The sequence below is a fragment of the Lissotriton helveticus genome, chromosome 7 (assembly GCF_964261635.1).
Source record: "Lissotriton helveticus chromosome 7, aLisHel1.1, whole genome shotgun sequence".
NCBI classification, from domain to species: Eukaryota; Metazoa; Chordata; class Amphibia; order Caudata; family Salamandridae; genus Lissotriton; species Lissotriton helveticus.
The window spans coordinates 430,824,667-430,844,210 of NC_136068.1; the positions used below are offsets into that span (position 1 = coordinate 430,824,667).

The 19,544-nt window shown below is 46.3% G+C and overlaps 1 long non-coding RNA gene across 1 annotated transcript in view; it reads left to right on the forward strand.

Moving 5' to 3' along the window:
* Positions 1-13,693: 13,693 nt before the first annotated feature.
* The window catches only part of LOC144766805 (uncharacterized), a 162,864-nt gene continuing 157,013 nt past the window's right edge, over positions 13,694-19,544 (forward strand). Inside the window, exons 1-2 of the long non-coding RNA XR_013597936.1 lie at positions 13,694-13,727; positions 14,054-14,139. This is a non-coding gene — a long non-coding RNA (uncharacterized LOC144766805). The remainder of the gene's footprint in view (positions 13,728-14,053; positions 14,140-19,544) is intronic.

Consider the following 19,544-nt stretch of genomic DNA (forward strand, 5'->3'; position numbering starts at 1 on the left):
GGGGGGAGAAAACGCTATGAATTAGGGCTTGGGCCAGTTCAGGACGGGGAGCCGCAAGGAGAAGCGTCCTCTCACTCCGCCATCTTGCCTGTGATGTACTTTAAACTCAAAGGTTTATTTAAAAAAAAAAAAATTGTTTATAAAGATTTTTATTGAACATTTCAGCAATTCTACACATTGTTGAACACAGCTATATCGTTATCTTGGGTTACAGCACAGTGAGTAAATCAACAGTACACAGCATCCTATAAGACATAGTGGAGCGATGCACACACTAGCTCAATGTCATTTTTAACAATGAAGCATTGGGCTTATCAATCAGATTGAAGTAAGTCCGGATGTTCACGAAGATAGTTTATATGGGGATCCCAAATATCCGATGGCTTAGAGGTAGTTGGCAGTTCTTCTGCATATATCAGGAAGTTATCTCTACAGAAGACACCATCTAATAGCCAGCGTTGAAGAGTGGGGGCATTTTGCTGTCCCAGTGCATCGCAATCCTGCGTTTTGCAAGTAACAACATTATGGCTATCAGTTTCCTTTTCACAGCTCTAGCAGGTATGCCAAGTCCCAATAAACAGAGCTGGGGTGTGCACGGTAATGTATTTGACACCAGTACACCCAAATGGCAAATCACATCTTCCCAGAACTTCTGTACCCCCTCACAGTGCCATGTGAGATGAATAAAGTCTGCTTGGTCAATACTGCATCTTTTACAGTGTGCATTATCTCGCAGCCCATACTTACACAATTTGTTTGGGGTGTAGTACGTTTGACGTAAGTATTTAAAATGTATGATGCGGAGATTTCTGTTAGGCGTGAGCAATATTATAAGTGTGCAGCAGGAAACCCAGTCTTCGTCTGTCAGTCGGTTATCTAGTACTTTATTCCAGTTGTTGCGTGCTTTATATCTATCAGCGCCAATTTAAATTTGTATCGTTTTATACAGTTGTGAGACAAGGTGGGAGTCCGTGGTAGCAGCTATTAGTGTCTGCAGTGGTTGAAGGCTAGGGGGTTCCATGGGGAATGAGGGGTATAATTCCCTTACGGTCCCTCTCAGTCTATGATAATTAAATCGAAATAGTAGCGATTGGTTTCTAATATATGATAGATCGTCAGGGGTAATAAAAGTCCCGTCGGTATATAGATCGCCCATCTTTGTTATACCTACTTGTTCCAGCAACAGCATACTATTGTGTTCTTGTGTGACCGATATGTCAGGGTGGTTTGCTAGTGGTAGATTTGGAGTGTATAGGGGAGTTTTGTTTGCTAAGTGACCTATGCTCTGCCATGACTGCAATGTTGTACATATTGTGTTGATTTCCCGCGTGGATAGGTGAGGTCGCGTATGAGGAAGGATATGGGCTAGTGGAATCGGATCCGCGTCGCCATCTTCCACTGCAAGGTGTGGTAGGTATTTTACGGGATGATACCAATAGTAGGCAAACTGTGCCTGTGCGCACAAGTAATATAAGTAGATATCAGGGACAGCGAAGCCACCTGCAGCATATGGAAGTGTCATGGTTTTTAGACTAATTCGGGCCTGTTTACCAGCCTATATCAGTTTGACGAAGGCCGCACGTATTCTATTAAAGATTGGAGTTGGTGGCGGTATTGGTATATTAATAAATAAATAGAGCAGCCATTTTTATTAATGATATTGTATCTGCTAACGAAAGAGGGAGGGTAATCCATCTATTTATTTGCGCTTCCATGCCATCCACTACAACACCTTAATTATATCGAGTAACTATGTCAGCCTCACGGTGCACCCATATTCCGAGATATTTAATTGGATCTTCCTGCCATATTAGGGGAAATTCCAAAGTCGGTGCTTTTGTTTTTACTGTCAGTGGTATTATTGCTGACTTGTCCCAATTAATTTGCAATCCTGGGTGACATCCGAATTTTATATATTCTCGCAGAAGTGGGGATAGATTGTCTTCGGGGTCTCTTAAGTATAATACCATTTCATCCACATATAATGATATGCTAATTGGCCGAAGATGGAACCGGAGCGCCGTGTGTGCATAGTTCTGTCGTTTTTTGCAGGCTAATGGCTCCAAAGCTATGGAAAAAAAGCAGTGGGGATAGGGGGCAACCTTGTCTGATGCTGCGTTGTATGGGTATGACATCTGAAACGTGTCTATTTACCTTTACACGAGCAGTGGGCTTAGTGTATAGGAGGGCGATCCAGTTAATAAGCATTAGTGGTAGCACTATTCATTTTAGAATTGCAAACATATAGGGCCATTCAACGGAATCAAAAGCTTTAGCTGCGTCCAGTTGGACCGCTACCGCCTGCAAATCTGGATTCAGCTGATGTAGTAAGGCAAATATGGTTCGTAGGTTATGTGCGGTTGATCTTTCAAGGATAAATCATAATTGATCCGGTAAGACTATTGTGGACATAAGTGGCTGTAATCTCGTAGCAATAATTTTTGCTAGTATCTTAACGTCCGTGTTTATTAGAGAGAGGGGCCTATAAGACTCCGCTTTGTCCGGAGTTTTATCTGGTTTCAACAGGGCTACTATGAGCGTTTCTCGCAACGTGGGTGGAAGGATCTTATTGTTATAGGCCTCATAGTACATCTCAAGCATGTGGGGGATTAATAGATCCGAATATGCCTTATAAAACTCTCCAGTGTAGCCGTCAGGGCCAGGTGACTTTCCATTGGGCAATGATTTTATAGCTAGCTGTACTTCCTCCTCTGTGACTGGTTGGGCTAGGTATTCACGGTGTGAGTCAGATAACCATACTAGCGCGATGTCTTCAACATATTGTAGTATTTCAGATTCTGGTATCGTATACTGCGTGCTGTAAAATTCACTATATGTGTCCACAAACGTTGATAATATACCATGAGTGTCGTAGTGTATCTGTCCACTGCCGACCATTAGTTTTGTAACAGTGTGCTGTTTATGCTCAATACGTATTTTTTACGCTAATATTCGGCCCGGCCTACCTCCTTCCCCTAGTTTATGCGCTGTAGAGCGGTGACTGATATATTTTATTTCATCTTCTGCAAGTTCATTGTATTTGCTGATCTCGTCCCCTAGGTCACCCAGTGGGAATGCACAGTGGGTGGCCTTATAATCTGCCTCCAGTGCCTTTATCCTATATTCGCAGGTTTTCAATTGGGTTCTTATATCTTTTAAAATACCAGCATGTGTGCTGATACATATGCCTCGCAGCGTCGCCTTGAATGCCTCCCATAGCAACCCGGCGCTGTCGACTGAGTGTTTGTTATCTGCAAAATAGTCTTCTATCGCCTGGTGTATTGCCTCTTTGTAAATAGGATCTAACAGTGCTGTCGCATTGAAGCGCCATACAAATGGTGGAGGTATGTACATCGGGATCAATATGGCCAGGAGAACCGGCTTGTGATCCGATAGGGTCTTGGGAAAATGCCTCACGTCTGTAGTGCATGTTAAAGCGTGTTCAGTGAGAAGCCAATAGTCCAATCTGGACCAACTGTTATGAACTGTTGACGAGTGTGTGCTCTCTAGTGTAGTAGGATGCCATATACGCTATATATCACGCAGGCAAAACTCCGTCATGCCATTTATTAGTACCGAAACTGCACGTTTGTGGTACTGCGTGGTATTTTGGGATCTGTCTTTCCCAGCGTCTAGTGTAAGATTGAAGTCGCCCCCCCCCCCATATCAGCTCCAGTGGCGGTAATGCGCGAATGGTAGTGAAGAGTTTCTGAAAAAAGTCAGGATCGTCCGTATTCGGTCCATATACATTAATGATACCGACCATAGTGCCCCGCAGTGTGCCTGTAATAATAACAAACCGTCCCTGCGGGTCAGTGAGTGTTTGGTCTAATATAAAATGGGTGCCCTTGCGTATAAGGATCGACACACCTCGTGCATATGAGGAATAAATTGCCGATGCTGTGTGTTCTGCCCATCTGAAGCCCAGTCTGTCAGCGTTACGTGGTAACAGGTGTGTCTCTTGGAGTAGTTCTATGTCAACATGCTGTCTATCAAGGTAAGATAGTACTTGTCTGATCTTTTTGGGACTATTTAGGCCTCTAACATTCCAGGTTATAAATCTTATTGGTGTAATTATGGACGCACTATGTGATGCCTGTATCTACAATCATGCATAATTGGCCTGGTGTTGCATAGTTTTGGTATTGCTCTGTGTCACTTGTGTGTATATTACATAACAATGGTATGCACTCAAATGTATAGATTTTAACATTCAATAAGCAGTCTTTCACCAATTTTCCAAACCACCCATCCCCCCCCTCCACCCACTTCGCCAACCCAACCCTGGCAAAGACAAGTCCAATTAACTGTTACTAAGGGCAAAAAAAACCTCCTAGAACCCCCCCCTCAATTATTAAAAACCCCTAAACAAGTACAAAGGTTGTGGGATACACAGGGAGGCGGTAGCCACCAGCTAACAACCTCAGCAACAACATGGCTGAGGGGCCGATCCAACATCCCATGTGTTTACGAAACATAATAGTTACGTATCACATCCTACTCACAGAATTCTAGTTACCTGCATCCCAAGGTTCTTCAGACCTCAAATTTATCCATATCATGACAGTCTGCATCAGCTACATTCTTAACATTACTTACATATCCAAAGCGTTTCTTAGCAGCTCTAGGTAATGTTTTTAACACAGATAGGAATTGTTAGGAGTCCTGCCATTTGGCTTTATTTGAGTCTCTGCTACTTCCAGCGTCCTGCTGATCAGCCTGGACTTCATTCGACATCCGAGGGGCGATCTTGTTCAGCGGCCTGGCCTCATGGAGATTTGCGACGTAGAACATGCGGATGGTGCAATTGTAAGAATTTGATTACTTCTTTAGGATCATTGCAAATGGTGCATTTGCCATCGACGGTTATTTTCAAACGAGCAGGATATATCATAGCGTAGGAGATATTGTGCTCTCTTAGTTTCTTTTTTACATCCATAAATTTCTTTCGTGCCTCTTGAACTTGTGACGTGAAATCTGGGTACAGAGATATCGCCATCCCCTCGTGGGTGAGGTTCCCCAGCTCCCGGGCCTTACGAAGCGCGGCATCCCTGTCTCTGTAGTTAAAAATGTTGGCGATTATTGGGCGAGGTTGCGCACCAGGCGCAGGTGTCGGCACCAGGGACCTGTGGGCCCGCTCCACTATGAACACCTCAGTGAAGGTGTCTCTGCCTAGTATTGTGGTTAATAGTGACTCAATGTACCGTTCCATGTACCCTTTGCGTGTTGTTTCTGCCACTCCCATGATGCGTAGGTTGCATCTTCGCGATCTGGCTTCTAAATCTTCTGTTTTGGTTAGCAGAGTCTGCAGAGTCTTGTCTACCCTGGTTTGTTTCAGATCCAATTGCTGATAGGAGTCTTCCATGTCTGATATACGACGTTCAGCCATGTCAATACGTTCAGTATGTTTATCTAGACGTTCGGACATACGGTCTACACGATATGTTAGGGAGTCTATTTTCCTGTCTATGTTGGATAAAGGTGATTGTATCGTCGTAAACATTGAGTGGAAGTCCACCATCACGTCCGATCCCATAGTGGCCGCAGTGTTTGTTTGGCTCCCTTCAGGTGCTTCAGGGTTCATTTCTGGCGCCTTCTGCTGCTGTTCAAAGTTCAGTTTTGGCTGATGTTTGTCTGGTTTCCCCATCGCTCGTCGACCCCTTTTTTGGAGGGGGACCAATGGAACAGCACCAGTGATGTCACTCAAGCAGTCAAGCACCGCTCCCCTGCAATTACCTCCGCTGCTAATGTGTAGATAACGTTTGGTGTTAGAGCAGACCCGGGCAGAGCAGCCTTGGGGGTCCTGTAGTTATAGTGCAGTGGCAGTCGGGTCAGTCAGTACCCCGGTAGTGCGATGTGTGCAGATAGGTTTCAAAGTAGGAAGGCACAGCTGCCTCAATCCTGGCACATTGAGCACCCCATAGTCCATCTTTATAGCCAGTAGATAATAGCTAACGTACAGCACCTTTTTCTCCGTTTTGATATCAGGCCTCCACAACACGTGCAGCCTCACTGTGTCACTCTGCCAGTTTAGGCTATAGGGCAGTAATAGGGGTAGGTGGAGAAATCCCATGCAGGGCTACGTATGTTCCAGAGAACTGGCAACGGTCGCTGTGGCTGTTTTGCAGTGTTCGCCTGGGGGCCAAAGGAGCACCACGCTGCTCAGACTGCGGGTCCATCCCGCCTATCGCGTCGGTCCGATGCAGCCTCCAATATGCGCCGCGGGTGCCCGTCCCCAAATAGCGCTCGATAGTGATGGCACTTCAACCCCGCACACCTCAGGGGCACAGCGCCAGTCACGGCCGCACAGCGGGACACCTCTCAAACGGAGCGGCTATTAATGGTCGCGCCCCGTCTCCCCCGCCCCCAGGCTGCGAGACAATCCGGGGACGCGGCAGTTGCAGCCAGAGGGTCCCGGGCCACACATCAACCCCACAGGTCCTCACCACTCACCAGGCCCCTTGGCGATGTCCACGGCTACAGGCCTGTAATGAGCCTATCACGCCTCGGGCTTGCGTAGGTTCAGTAGCGCGCCGCCAGGAGCGACACACACGCCTCCAGCTCTTGGGGCCTCCAGATTTTCTTGTGCGCAGTTCTCCAGTCGGTTTTTGGGCAAGACCGGTGCGTCAGTCTGCTGCAGGATGTCTCCGGTAAGCAGTTTTAAATGTTTAGTAGCATATGGGCAGTTCTGTGACACAGGATTCATGAAGGATGTGGTCTCAGCCGGGAGAGCTCGCCTACAGTGCGCCCATTTCCTAGCTTGGCTAGCTCTGCCCCCCCTACTTTAAACTCTAAGGTTAGTACGTAGAATTTAGGGAGGAGGGCCGAATCGGGGACGCTACCTGTTCCTGGTTGTCGACCCACGAGGCAACAAGGAAAGAAGAATATATTAACAAAACTCCCTATCTAGCTAACTTCCTACACTAAGTTCTGTACAGTTATTACTTTGTATTAGCTTTCTTTTCTTTTTCTTGCAGCTTCATTAAGAAAATTCAGCTGCTTCGGCAGAATCCAGCATAGTTGAAATGATGAACGGATCCTCCAACAGTAATCAGGAACTCAGGTAAATCTTCAGGGTGCGCGGTGGAAGGCAAAGCGTCTCTGCATTGTTGTGTGTGGCTATTTATACCTTTGCCACACCCAAACGGTCGCTGACGCATCATGCACATTTCCAGAACGTGCGCCTTGCTTCTGAGCTTTCATTATGCCGGTAATCATGGTACACAAAGGAGGTTCTCCCGCTTTTGCGATCTGAACTGTAAACCTATGTTTTGATACTAAATTACTTACATATTGCACTTTTCCAATTCCTAAACTAATACAAATTATTAATAAAGTCATGCATCGATAAAAACGTTTCTCTACACTTGGTCAATGGAATTTCGCATATGTTCAAGGCACAAATCAAATTGCATTTCAATCACTATATGACTATCACATTATACAAATTTGGTGTGCAGGACGCACGGGACAGGGTGGGTTTCATGATGGGATAAGCTCTTTTAAGAGCACCTTACCATGTCATGTGGTGATGCAGAGGGCGTCATGACAGTACTCCCCCCTTAAAATCCCCCCTAAGATGTGGGGAACTGGTTTTGGTTTGTTGGGATATCTGGAGTGAAATTGTTTAACCAATCGTGGAGCATGCTGTAAATTGGCAAGAGGTTCCCAAGAGCTTCCTCTGGACCGTAGCCCTTCCAGTGTATCAAATAAAATAATTTCCCACAAATTCTCTTTGAGTCTACAATTTTCTGTATTTCGAACTCCGGAGTCCCATCAACATTTATTGCTGAGGGAGTTTGTTTTGACCGAGTCTTGGGGTTAAAGGGTTTAATCAATGAAACATGGAAAACTGGATGACATCGATATTTGCAAGGTAGAGACAGTTTCACACTGGCCGGATTTATAACATTTTCTATGACAAATGGCCCAAAGAAACAAGATTCAGAAAAGGGGGTGGTGATGAACTGAGTGTCTGAATTAAGCAGACCACTCTTACCCAGTTCAAAGATCAGGGCTTGATCCATCACCGTTATTTAGCTCACTGCCCCATCCCAGCTCAGAACCTGGCTATATGCAAATTAGTCTGTCCCTGGCCCAGTGCATCATGGGAACAGGGCAGACCAAACTACCAAGCCAATTCTTCACCAGAAAGGAGACAAGCTACCGGGGACCGGTTTCTGACATTTCAGCCTCATCGGCCCGGCTTGCTTGAATCCTGATGGAGCAGTGAGCAAGGGACTCATGTCTGAGTATACCCTGCCACACCTATAGTGGCCAAAAACGATTCAGAAAAGGGGGTGGTGATGAACAGAGTGTCTGAATTAAGCAGACCACTCTTACCCAGTCCAAAGATCAGGGCTTGATCCATCACCGTTATTTAGCTCACTGCCCCATCCCAGCTCAGAACCTGGCTATATGCAAATTAGTCTGTCCCTGGCCCAGTGCATCATGGGAACAGGGCAGATCAAACTACCAAGCCAACTCTGCACCAGAAAGGAGACAAGCTACCGGGGACCGGTTTCTGGCATTTCAGCCTCGTCGGCCCGGCTTGCTTGAATCCTGATGGAGCAGTGAGCAAGGGACTCATGTCTGAGTATACCCTGCCACACCTATAGTGGCCAAAAACGATTCAGAAAAGGGGGTGGTGATGAACAGAGTGTCTGAATTAAGCAGACCACTCTTACCCAGTCCAAAGATCAGGGCTTGATCCATCACCGTTATTTAGCTCACTGCCCCATCCCAGCTCAGAACCTGGCTATATGCAAATTAGTCTGTCCCTGGCCCAGTGCATCATGGGAACAGGGCAGACCAAACTACCAAGCCAATTCTTCACCAGAAAGGAGACAAGCTACCGGGGACCGGTTTCTGGCATTTCAGCCTCGTCGGAATTTTTTACAAGCTTTCATTTTTAGATGCTTTGTGGATAACCACACCTTGTCCCCAACCGAGTACTCAGGTTGTGTTGATTGATGTGAATCAGAAATACGTTTTTGGGTTTCTTTTGCTTGACAAAGCATCAGCCTTTTGATTTTCTTTTCTTGGACGATAAGTAATAACAAAATTGTAGTCATTAAAAAAGAGTGTCCAACGCAATTGCCATGGAGTAAGAGCTTTAACAGATTGTAAACTCTGTAAATTTCGATGGTCTGTATACATTGTTACAGGATGTCTAGCTCCTAACAAGTAATGACGCCATTCTTCAAACACAGCTTTGATAGCTAATAACTCTCTATCTGCAATGGCGTAATTGTGTTCTGTTGAGGGTAATTTTCTTGAGTAATATGCTATTGGAAGCATCTGACCAGTATCTTTATGTCTTTGAGACAAAATTCCTCCAATAGCAAATTGAGAAGCATCAGCTTCTACTATGAAGGGAACGGAAGGATCAGGATGCATTAGGATTGGAGCAGAAGTAAATTGATCTTTTAGATTTTGAAAAGCTGATTCTGCTTCTTTTGTCCATTCAAATGTTAATTTTTTTTCGTAAAATTCGGGTAATAGGTGTAATTATCTGGGAGAAATGACAAATTAACCGCCTATAGAAATTGGCGAATCCCAAAAAACGTTGGATTTGTTTCACAGTGGATGGACTGGGCCAATCAAGAACTCCTGAATCTTTTTCGGATCCATTTCTATTCCTTCAGGACTGAGGACATATCCAGGAATTCCACTTTTGTGGTGTGAAAAGTCAGACCCTCCAGCTTATCGCGATTTCGCGATTTGCAACAAAATCGCGAAATCGGCCGATCTCGGGAAATGCCGCGATATTTGCAAAAAAGCCCACGAAATTTGCCGTTTCCGCCCGATCGCGTCTTTCCGCCCGTTTCCGCCTTAAAAGAAGGAGCGCGAGGCACCCATTTTCCCATTCCGAGAGAAGAGAAGGAGCCAGGAGGTCGAGGACGGCGGCCGAGCGAGACCAGCACCACAGCAGCAAGAGGGGGAGAGAGCACGAAGCGGCAGCGGCCCACACGAAGACTCTTCCTCAGAACACAGGTAAGTCCGTCCTCCACGCTGGTGGGGGCCCGCCGCACACATAGGGAAGAGCGCTGCCCGGGTGGGAGGGGGGCAGTGGAGATGTGGCCGACTGGCCCCCGGCCAGGCTGTAAGGCTCGGTGCGCTGGGGTTTGACCGGGACTTAAGTAAACTGTTTACAGCATCAGCCAGCCACGTCTGGCTCGCGAGGGAGCGGTGTCTGCTTGGGAAAGCGCAATGAGTGAATTGAATTGTTTCTTTCAGCACTGTGGCAACAGCCGGCTTCTATGATTTATTTTGTTTCTCCGGCAATGCCTTTGTCAGAGCACTGACAGCGCGTGATTTCTTCCTACGGTCCAGTAATGGGGGAACAGTTCTAAAAGTGATTATAAACCGCTCCGAAGAGTGGAAAATGCAATCTCTAATTAGTTATGCATACGTTCTTTGACATTGGCATACTTGGCAAAGAGGAGCTGGCTTACACACTTTGCGTATTACATAAGTGTGGCTATTTGTGGTGAAATGAAATACTAGTAGTTATTTATAGAAAATAACTTCTGTCTTACAGGTTTACCAGCAGGCGCGGTCCTTCTTCTGCCTTCATCAGTTCCAGAGGTGTTGTGAAGAGGGTACTGAGGGTGCCACGTTTATAACCAGGTGTGAGTGACACCTGCCTGTTACAGGAGTTTCCCCTTAGAAGTTTGTGCATGGTGTTTTTACAGGGCAAGAAAGATTTATTTGGAACAACCATAGTGGCTGAGGGCTTTAACTCCCAATGTCGCTGGGCCCAGCCTGTTATGGGGTTTGAGCAACTGGGCCAAGTACCCTTAAACATCTGGGTCTCAGTGGCAGCTCAGGTACAGCAGTTTAAGGCTTCTTGGGGAGGAGGTAGGTGTAAGAGGAGCACAGACTGACAACGTACATAGCTCCATGTTGTCAAATAACTCAAACAGTAAGATATCTGTGTTTGGTGTTGCAAAAACCACAAAATAAAATGCCGCTAAATGCCGCTAAATTTCCATTTTTGTGCCGCTAAATTTTCATTTTTGTGCCGCTAAATTTGCCAATCCATGCCGCTATATCCTGGGGGGTCTGAAAAGTACTTATTTCTAACTTAATGAATAGAGAGGTTTTTAGAAGCTGTTGAAGAATCTCTCTTACTTGTTTTACATGCTCTGTTGTACTCTTTGAATAGATTAGAATATCATCTATGTAAACAACACAACAAACGTCTAAAAAATCTCACAATACCTTGTTTTCCTTCTCTGTGAGAGTATATATTCTGCTACATGGTAAATTAGCTCCTGGCATTAAGTCTATCCGACAATCAAAATCTCTGTGCGGAGGTAGTGTATTTGCCTTTTTTTAAATCAAATACATTAATGAGATCTGAATATTCTAGCGTGACTCCTTCCAACAATAAAACGCTGTTAGAGCCTTTTGGGAAATCATATCCTTGAACTAAAAGTTCAGACACTTGATGTTGTAGACAAGTAGAGTGACAAAAATCAGTATTGAATAAAATTGTCTTTTGCACCCAATCGATCTTTGGATTATGCTTCACAAGCCAAGGGACTCCTAAAATAAGGCGAAATTGTGGAGCATCTATAATGTTAAATGTGATATTTTCTGTATGTATTGTAGAGCATGGCATAACAAGGTTTTCAGTATGGTGTTGTATCAGTCCGGAAGATAATTCCTTACCGTCAACTGCTCTAACAACCTCAGGATGAAGTTTGGGTTCTGTCTTTAAACCTAATTCCTGTAAAAATGTGTGTAAATAAAGTTACATGTGGCTCCTGAATCTATTAGAGCGTCAACTGACCCGCTTTTTCCTTCTTTAAATTTAGACTGTAATGTCACTTTTATACTGAGATGTTGAAATACTATGTCAGGAGTCATGGAGGCCAAACTAGTTAATTCACCCGACAAACTGACCTCTTGTTTTGTCGAGCACATCAGTTTTCCGACTGTTGAATTAAACCTGTGTCATTAGATTTACCTTTAGGTTTATTGGGACAGGTTGGGCATTCTTTTACGAAATGTCCAGCTTTACCGCAGTAAAGGCATTGATTGAACTTTCTTCTTTTTTCTTTCTCTTCCTTAGAGAGAGGCCCTTTAATCGTACCTATCTGCATAGGTTCTCCTAAATCTAACTTTGATGTAGGTTTTATTTAAAACTAGTCCTTTCCTTGAATGAAACCACTTTATGGTCGGATTTTCCTTTTCACCCTTACGCTCAGATAAACAGTGATTAAGTTTTACTACTAGTTGAATTAATTCTTTAATATCTTCAGGGGGATCTAGAATCTGTGTAATCATATCTTTTACCTCTTCTCTTAGCCCTTTATAAAAAAGAGAAACCCTCTTTTCTTCTGGCCATTCTGCTTCTATCACTAATATGTTGAACTGAGAAATATAATGCAGTAAATCTAACAAACCTTGTTTAAGATGTAATAGTTCATGATCTGCAGATTGTACAAATACATGTTTAGCGAGTCATTTTTTCATTGTACCTTTAAATCGTCTGAGATCATACAAAATTGCATCGTCTCGTTCAACAATTGGTACAGACCAAAGAGCTGCATCACCTCCTAAATATGATAGTATAAAGGCAATCTTAGATGAGTCATCTGGAAAGGTTGCAGGTTTGGCTATAAAGTGTAAATTACATTGGTTCAAAAAGATAGAGAACTTACTACTATCCCCATAAAACCTTTCTGGTTTTGCCAAAGGAACTTTAACGGGAGTCAAAACCTGAATTTGGGCGGATGAAGTTGTAGAACTACTGTGTAAAGTTTGAAACCCTGGCTGAAACGTAGGTGGTTTTAACACAGGTTTTTGTGTGGCTGAGAAACTCCAGGCGCTTGGACTTGGAACATTAGGATTTTGTATGCTAGTTTTTAGGGCCGTAATATCTCTCCGAAGGGCTGTATTTTCAGATTTTATGTCAGCCAAAATAGTCGCTATATCCTGCAAGGAAACTGGGATTGTCTGATCCATAACACCTGGGCAAAATGTATGTACGTGGGCTTTACTTTCTGTCAGTATTACAAGCAATCTTACCTGTTAGTTGCTTATTGATAGATTTCGCAGAGACATTATGGACCGACTTCCCTTTACTCTAACTAACACCCTGTGATGTACTTTAAACACTAAGGTTAGTAGGTAGAATTTAGGGAGGAGGGCCGGATCGGGGACGCTACCTGTTCCTGGTTGTTGACCTGCGAGCCAACAAGAAAAGAAGATTATAATAACAAAACTTCCTATCTAGCTAACTTCCTACACCAAGTTCTATACAGTTATTACTTTGTATTCACTCAAAGCGTACCCTACATGCGATCTAGGAATGTCTGGCGTTGCGTCCGTGTTGTCGTTGTGAAGTGAAGCCTGTCTTCTTGGTGATCAGAGGAGAACAGTTTGTAGAAGAAGTTGTGTTCACCTATGTGAAGAATTAAACATTAGAATAAGTTACTGATTTTTCCTATGTTTTTTTCTGTGCTAGATAACTTTTACATTCTAACTCCTGTTTCACTTACTCCTTTCAATCTCCAGCTTTCTTATCTTCACAAACTGTATTTTTTTATAAAATAATAATAATAAAACATACACCAAAGAATATCAAGAATGTTAAACTTCTCTATACTTGCAAGAAATGTTATCTGTCAAAAATCTTGCAAGCCTATATTCTCAAATCTTTTAAATGTCTTTTGTCTTTCAGATTCAGTTCCAAATGACTGCCGTCTTTTCATGTAAGTTTTTTTTTTTTTTCAGAGTTTTATATAGCGCGAACTAGACCCGAACCGAATAAGGTATCAGAGCGCTTTACATATCACCAGTTACGTTCATTTTAGGCATGGGGAGATTAAGTGATTTGCCCAGAATCACAGGAGGTTTTGGCGTCGTTACCGAGACTCGAACCCAGATCCCCAGGTCCGAGGTCGAGCGCCCTAGCCGTTAGGCCAACTCCTCTCCCCCTAATAAGTATCCTAATACTTCATTGCAACTTGCTTGCGGTTGGCGCCTGACTTTGAACAAGGAAAAATTTTCACTTCGCTTTCTTTTCTTTTTCTTGCAGCTTCATGAAGAAAATTCAGCAGCTTCGGCAAAATCCAGCGTCGTCTAAATGATAAACGGATCCTCCGACAGGAATCAGAAACTCAGGTAAGTCTTCAGGGTGCGCAGTGGAAGGCAAAGCGTCTCTGCATTGTTGCGTGTGGCTATTTATACCTTTTCCACACCCAGACGGTCGCTGACGCATCATGCACATTTCCAGTACGTGCGCCTTGCGTCTGAGCTTTCATTATGCCAGTAATCATGGTACACAAAGGAGGTTCTCCCACTTTTGCGATCTGAACTGTAAACCTATGTTTTGATATCAAATTACTTACATATTGCACTTTTCCAATTCCTAAACTAATACAAATTATTAATAAAATCATGCATCGTTAAAAACATTTCTCTACCCATTGGTCAATGGAATTTCACATATGTTCATGGCACTAATCAAATTGTATTTCAATCACTATATGACTATCACAATATACAAATTTGGTGTGCAGGATGCACGGGACAGGGGTGGGTTTCATAATGGGATGAGCTATTTTAGGAGCACCATACCATGTCATGTGGTGATGCAGAGGGCATCATGACACCTGTGTACACTGGATTATTTCACCAACAGACTCCAAGTCCGGCAAAGTCTGCACCACTCTGCACCCAACGACCCCGGCCAGAGTTTGAGTGGCCCAACACCAAGAGGAGGTCTCCCCGGTGATCCTGACCCGAGATCTGGTGACCCCTGACCTGCCTCAAGCCTCCAGCCGAGGCCTGCAGCCTCAAACCAGAAGGTCCCCCCAACCGCAAACAGGAGCTGGTCAGAAGATCCGACCCTAAAAGGCACCCCTGCACTAGACGACCCACAGCCTTTGGTGGCCCAACCGACGGTGCCTCACCAACCCCCAGCATCCCAATATGCCTCTCCATGTGGTGGTCGCACCAGAAAACCTTTGTCTCCGAGCCTGCAATGTGTTTGCAAACCGGAGACTCTCCATTGTAAGCTACAGGGTGCCCTGATGCGAAAACAGCACTCTGCACCCAGCCACCCCAGTGACAATGAGGGTGTATCTTTTGTGCTGGCTTGAGCCCCCATTTGCCCTGCGCTTAAGTCCAGGAGCTTTGCTCCCACAACCCAGTGGCAAATGTCTGACAAAATATAGACGGACAGAAAATCGACCTACAAATTTATCGACACAGAAATATCGAAGTCAAAAATATCGAAGTCCAATCTACATAAAGGTAAGTACAAAAATATTGAGAAAAAAATATTGTTGTCAAAAATATCGATGTTAAAAATATAGGGGTCCATTAGGATGTCGGGTGGTGGTACCACCGCGGTGCTGGCGGGCCGGAAAAAAGTATTTTTCCGCCCGCGAGCAGCCGGAATCACGTCGCCATATTAGTATAGCAAAACATGGGTCAATACCCGTCCGCCCCGGAGCGACGCGCACCGCCATCAACGTGCACTTGCCACCGCGGCGGTGGAAGCCAATGGAGACTCACCGCCGTGGGGAATGACGTCCGCCTCACTCCACAAATTAGGAAGGCCCAAACAAGCAGCGCACCGCAGCGGAGACACCGCCCAACCTGACACGGCGGAAACTCGACAGCAGAGCGCGATACCAGAGACCCGGTCCACACCACCCGGTCACGACCGCCATGGACCCAGCTTTACATGTGTTTCCGGTGCTGTACCTGCTATACCACTATCATCGGATGGCCTGCTGCGGACGCCGCCGCAGGTACGCAACTACACAAATACAACACAAAACTCAGGGGCTGACACAGGGTACAATTCCACCACAGACACCCTGCTGGGGGGTACAACACATCCACAAGGACACCCACACATGACCCACCTGCCAAGAAGTCACCCCACTGCATCCCGGACAAACATCGACCGTGAACTTGCAGCAATGTCCCGGTCACGTCACCGTAGCAGCCAATGCACAATGCAGAAGGCTGGGCCAGTCCAAGGCATGGGCAGGGCACAAAGACCACATGGACACACTCCCCAACCACACATCAACACATCCCATCAAGTCACAGGCCAGGTGCCCATCCTGTGCACCCCCATGCACAGCAACAAGCAACAAGAACTGCAACAAGCAAGCCCAATACACATACTGCACCACACAACACACAACCAGGGAGACAGCCACTGCAGGAGTGGCTGACAAGGAACACACAACACCAGTGCCACACACACTGAAGTCTGACAATCCTTGCCAGCACATACACACACATATAAACACACACCCTGGGTGTAACCACAACCATAACACACACACAGGGAAGCCTGAACAGATGCCTGCCCCAAAAAACCACATAAACACTACAGGAACACACACAGAACCCCAACAGAAACAGACATACCCTGTCAGTCAAATTGTGAAAAGGCAATGGGAGCACAAACACAACATGAGTGCACAACCTCATCACTCAGGAACAAAACACACACAACATAACACAAATCACACAAGAAGTGCACCAGCACAGAACTACACTGCCACATCAAACCAACCACAGATGCACATGAAATTGAAATCGGCAATCACCCCAGGACATCAGGGGATGCACATCAGGCAATGCCAAGCCCACATACACACAGCACTGTATGCACAACAAGCAGTATGTGCACCCCAAGCACAACAGCTACACACAGACACGACTGACACAACCTAAACACACACACTACAAATCAGCACAACACAAATACAACAGCACACCCAGGAAGTGAAGTAATACCACAGACAACACACATACATCCAACACAACAACAACAGGCGCACCACTCTGGGACACAAGAGCACAACCATCTTCACCAGAGCACTGGGCAGCACACACAGCTGAAGTGCACATGACCAACACTGAATGACTAATAGCACAAGAACAGCACACATAAACCATTGGGGCAATGTCCAGAGTGGACCATCACTCTTGGCCCAAGAACTGCACCACAAAGCACAGTGTCACAAATGAAGTGATGGGGAGGCACACACACATGTAAACCAAGGGGAAAGCTGACATCAAAGTGAACTGACTTGCATGTCAGTAGTAGACATGTAAGGGGTGTACCATACACAAATAGAGGGAGTGCAGACCCACAATTGCTAGGCACAAGTGGCACACATAGGGGATGGCCTTACACCACTCACACCATGCCATACAGGAGGATAAAAGGCACCATGTGCCTGCAATGCATGACAAACACAACCACAATGGCAGTGTGGAGCAGCAGGGCCACACAGTCTACACAAACACACCCAGGACACATTGATGATCAATCAAACACAACACTGATGTGCAACTCACACACTTTGCACACTTCTAAGTGACCAAAACTACAAGGAGTCAGACAGAAATGCACGGAGACACCAACACACTGCACAGTGCACAACAGACAACTCACACATGTGCATACAATCATTTACACAGGGCAGGACAATCCAAACAACAGGCACACAACTCCTGGGTGACACATGTGTGGCTATCACAATCCAGGGGCACACACACATCCACACCCACTACAAAGTCACACTCTTCACACTGCACACCTCTTGACTACCCAAGACCGCACATCCCATGTAGACCATGGGACCAGGACTAAGGGCCAACACAAGATGAACAGACACATACACAGCTGGCCACACATAAAGGAATAACACACATACATCATGACATTGCCCAGCCTGCATGCAAACCTGTGCACAGCATCACACCCTGTGCTGGCAGTGACGCCCAACCTGACATGGCAACAATGTAGCCAACAATAGCAAAACAATGAAAAGAGAACTGCATGACAGGAACAATAGCCATCACAGATAACAGTAGTTTCTGTGTCTGAATGGACTGAAGACCCTGTCACCCCTGTATAAAAATGTGATGCGGGCAAAGATCTTGGCAATGTTGAAGTGACACATAGAGCATTGTGCACAGGCAACCAAATGCACACTTCGAAATAACTTTAATCAGCAAGGACACTGACAAAACAGACAACAGGAGTAACTGTCTTTATTCACATATTGCACAGATGTGACAGTAGAACAACAGTAGACAAGAGCAAGGCACAAAATGCTGATCAAATGCAAGCTAATCTGCACAGGCTAACTACAAACAGGAAGGCCAGTGTCCATGGCACAGGGGGGAGTCCAACACTGCAGAGCAACAGGGCCAGTGTCCATGGTAGGTGGCACAGCAAGTACATGAGAGGCTGCAATGGGAATAGGCCAACACAGCAGAGCAACAGGGCCAGTGTCCATGGCACAGGGGAGAGTCCAACACTGCAGAGCAACAGGGTCAGTGTCCATGGCACAGGGGAGAGCACAACACAGCAGAGCAACAGGGCCAGTGTCCATGGCACAGGGGAGAGTCCAACACAGGAGAGCAACAGGGCCGGTGTCCATGGCAGGTGCCACCGCAAGTACATGAGAGGCTGCACAGGGAATAGGCCAACACAGCAGAATAACAGGCCCAGGGTCCATGGCACAGGGGAGAGTCCAACACAGCAGAGCAACAGGGCCAGTGTCCATGGCACAGGTGAGAACACAACACAGCAGAGCAACAGGGTCAGTGTCCATGGCACAGGGGAGAGCACAACACAGCAGAGCAACAGGGCCAGTGTCCATGGCACAGGGGAGAGCACAACACAGCAGAACAACAGGGCCAGTGTCCATGGCACAGGGGAGAGCACAACACAGCAGAGCAACAGGGCCAGTGTCCATGGCACAGGGGAGAGTCCAACACAGCAGAGCAACAGGGCCGGTGTCCATGGCAGGTGGCACAGCAAGTACATGAGAGGCTGCACAGGGAATAGGCCAACACAGCAGAGCAACAGGGCCAGTCTCCATGGCACAGGGGAGAGTCCAACACAGCAGTGCAACAGGGCCAGTGTCCATGGCACATGGGAGAGTCCAACACAGCAGAGCAACAGGGCCAGTGTCCATGGCACAGGGGAGAGCAAAACACAGCAGAACAACAGGGCCAGTGTCCATGGCACAGGGGAGAGCACAAGACAGCAGAGTAACAGGGCCGGTGTCCATGGCACAGGGAAGAGCACAACACAGCAGAGCAACAGGGCCAGTGCCCATGGCACAGGGGAGCGCACAACACAGCAGAGCAACAGGGTCGGTGTCCATGGCAGGTGGCACAGCAAGCACATGAGAGGCTGCACAGGGAATAGGCCAACACAGCAGAGCAACAGGACCAGTGTCCATGGCACAGGGGAGAGTCCAACACACCGAGCAACAGTACCAGTATCCATAGGACAGGGGATAGTCCAACACAGCAGAGCAACAGGGCCAGTGTCCATGACACAGGGGAGAGCCCAACACAGCAGAGCAACAGGGCCAGTGTCCATGGCACAGGGGAGAGCACAACACAGCAGAGCAACAGGGCCAGTGTCCATGGCACAGGGGAGAGCACAACACAGCAGAGCAACAGGGCCAGTGTCCATGGCACAGGGGAGAGTCCAACACAGCAGAGCAACAGGGCTGGTGGTCATGGCAAGT